This window comes from Helianthus annuus, chromosome 12, assembly GCF_002127325.2.
Source record: "Helianthus annuus cultivar XRQ/B chromosome 12, HanXRQr2.0-SUNRISE, whole genome shotgun sequence".
Taxonomy (NCBI): Eukaryota; Viridiplantae; Streptophyta; class Magnoliopsida; order Asterales; family Asteraceae; genus Helianthus; species Helianthus annuus.
Window position 1 is genome coordinate 146931600 of NC_035444.2, and position 3222 is coordinate 146934821.

Genomic DNA, 3222 nt, shown 5'->3' on the forward strand with positions numbered 1-3222 from the left:
AATAAAGGTGGTTCTCGCATGAAACTTACCCTATATATATATATATATATATATATATATATATATATATAGCCCATTAAGTTTAACCACCTTTCAAATCCACCTCCACTGTCGGATCATGCTGAGATGAAATCTCAGCCGTTTAAACTCACAAAAAAACTGCCGTGGTGGCGGTTCGCGACGGTTTAGGGCAGTTATTAGTAGTTACCTGGATCTCTGCTTTCACTCCCCATGTTCACGTCAGTTAAGAGCGGATATTAGTAGTTATCTGGGTAGTGCTGTTAGTTGAGGATAGTAATTAGAAATTTTTTTAGTAGTTATTTAATTTGAATTTGATGTTCCTATCTCAACTCCTTTGTGACACGTTCCTCCAACCGTTGCCGCCTAAATTTATGTCTATAAACTCCCTTCCACCTCCCTTGGAATGATCCATCCCTAACGCACACTGTTGCTTCTCCCCCATTATCTTCTCTCTGCTTAAGGATTAATTATACGAGAAGTCATATCTGAGTTAAAACCCTAGAATTCCCCAACTTGGTTCAGATGCAACAAATCCTCTTTTGCTCTGCAACCTCTGATAGGAAAATTTTCTTCTCCTGCTGCCCCCACCAGAAATTACTGGGATTTGGTAACGTGCTTTTAATTTTTAAAAGGATGCGAGAAGGAGATCATCCTGGGAAGAAAAAGTAGCGCATTGAATCAAATTTTTATGGTCTCTGGATGACATTTTAAATGATGACCACTATAACCATGAGGTTTTTTATCAAATGTTTTTTGGGTACTTTTACTGCTACTTTATTTACAATCAGTTATTTAAAGGGTAAGAAACCCTTTTGTTTTTTGAAAACTAATGAAGAACTAGCATTAAACCCATTGTTCATTTGATACAAGTTTCTAAAGTCATATACTAGATGCAGATGCATGCAATTATGGAGGATCTTTTGTGGAAGACAAAAGTAGCAGCTAAGTATCAAAATCATGGCTTTTAGGAGATGGTCTTATCATGGCCTGTTGAGGATACTTTGAATGATGAAGGTTATAAACACCAGATCTTTTTCAGTAAATGTTTTTGTATAGTTGCATTATGTATTCATTCCTGTTTTTTGTTTATTTCAGGTGTTCAAATTTCTTTAGTCGGATATGCTTTCTCTTGGCAATGTTGTAAAAATACTTGGATATGCTCATAATCCATCACTGACAAGAAGTAAAGTCTGTCAACTTAATCTGTGTATTTAGAGTTTTGATGAGATAATTAGTGAGTTTTAGTAAGAGCTAAATGTTCAAATCATACACAAGCTAAACTATTGAGATTCATGTGTTATTTTTTATCTATGATCTGATTATTATTTATTTCTAAATTTGGGCAGACTACTCACGATTGCCGATGAAACCTTGTCAAATTCCTTTTAAAGGCCTCGAAAACTGTTGTTGATTGGGTCCAGATGCCATAGATGAAGGTTTTTATATTGTCTTTACCTCTAATTGCATTAGATTATAATAATATTTATTAACATGTCAAAAGTGGTTATCTGCATCTAAATTTTGTTTAGCTAAATCATACAAATTTTATTAAAGTGTCTAAATTGGTTGTAAAAGTAATCTTTTATATTTATTCTATTTTTTCAGCTAAGTTTCATAAAATATGTTGGCATGCAGGTACCCTTCCACTAACAGCATCGGTGCCGGCTCTTTTGTCTGCCTGATCATTAAGATGTTTTTTTTTTGTTTAGTAAAGTTCAATGTAGAGCTAAAGATATTGAATTCTGTTATATATTTCATGTACATCTAAAGATTGAGACCAACGATTCCTGAAATCATCACATCAAAGATCAAAGCTCAGGTAGAATACATAAATTCTTATAGGCCTGGTGTGGGCCATGCCTCCCGAACTGCTGCAACATATCTTCAATATGTAAAAGGACAACACTCACAGTATGACTCACTTCAATTTTGTTATAAAATCTTTTTTAGGCTAATCACCAGCTAAGGAAGATGTCACAAGAGATGTCTCAATATTTGATCTATTTGATTCGGTGACTGATTTATGCTTTTCAAATAGATTAATAAAGGAAATGTCGACCTATAAAGCGTCTATACAAATCAAAGAAACGGGTTGAAGATCACGGGCTGAAACAGGATGTTGTTGCTAATGCCTCTAAACCAAATGCTTAGCTCATGATCTCAACTCTCACTGATTTTTTCCATCATGTTATCATTGTTAAAAATATTGTGGTTTCATTTCTGTATGATATCAGAGGGAGATGAAAAATGGTGCGATGAAGGATAGCTTAATGTTGTTTAGCAAAGGAAGAGGTTAGAGAGTTGTGTGGGTTTAAGCTTGGTGCCAATGGTCATGTGAAGGTGCACTAGCTACTGCAATGGTGACGTTGTTGGCACACTTAGGGTGTTCACTAGCTGTGATCTTGAATTCAATTGTGATTTGTTCCCCTGGTTGTCAAGAAGGTCATCCGTTTTTTGTTCATTCCCTATACACATTTCCATGTTAAGTTGCTTGTGTATGATATGTGTATTTTGAGTCCACTTTTTGGCAAAGAATAGTTGACTATTATCACATTGACCTATGATTTTACAACATTGCAGATTGATAGCTTCGAACATTGAGTATGTGATGGTCATAACTTCTATCTCTTGTGTTTTCTTTTTTGAAAATTGTAAAATGTTTTTTTCTTTGCTCATTTCTTCCTCTAATACATTCTGTGAAATGTGATCAAAGGTGATCTACATGATTTTGATTATTATGAGTTTTAGAATCATGATTTTTTTGTTGCTTGGCATGGTTGTTTCATGTGCCTGTTTATGCTCTTAAGTTTTAGTAGCCAATGTCTTATAATTATTTAAAGATTTGGTGCAATTATATTCATTAGAATTGCTAACCTTGCTTTGCTATGTTTTTAGCTGCAATTTAAATCTGAAGAGTTAGAAATCAAGTTTAGAATCATAGCAAAAGAGGGAGATCATTATCGTCCTTGTGTAATATTGTTCTGACTTCAAAAGACCCCAGTTTGGGAGTTTGATTTGGCTTAATTGGTGCTGGGATAGGGTCGCAGCACTCTAACCTTCGGAAATCGTCAAATAGGTTTGGATTTTGTAGTATACCTTCATTTTATTCTCTGACCCCCCAAAACACCCAATCCGTCTTCATATCTTTGTTTATTACGTTGTTAGCATAACTCGTCCACCAGACGGGTATTAAACTAGTTC

The 3222-nt window shown here is 34.8% G+C and overlaps 1 long non-coding RNA gene across 3 annotated transcripts; it reads left to right on the forward strand.

The window, feature by feature from the left end:
* The first annotated feature begins 221 nt into the window (after positions 1 to 221).
* LOC110895807 lies at positions 222 to 2688 on the forward strand. Of its 3 annotated transcripts, none has more exons than XR_002567387.2 (5): positions 222 to 1035; positions 1117 to 1204; positions 1368 to 1457; positions 1657 to 1840; positions 1972 to 2687. It is a non-coding gene; the product is annotated as an uncharacterized LOC110895807 (long non-coding RNA). The 3 variants fall into 3 exon arrangements; XR_002567388.2 differs by having other exon boundaries at positions 229 to 1035; positions 1792 to 1840; positions 1972 to 2686; XR_004875067.1 differs by having other exon boundaries at positions 231 to 1035; positions 1657 to 2688.
* The last annotated feature ends 534 nt before the right edge of the window (positions 2689 to 3222 follow it).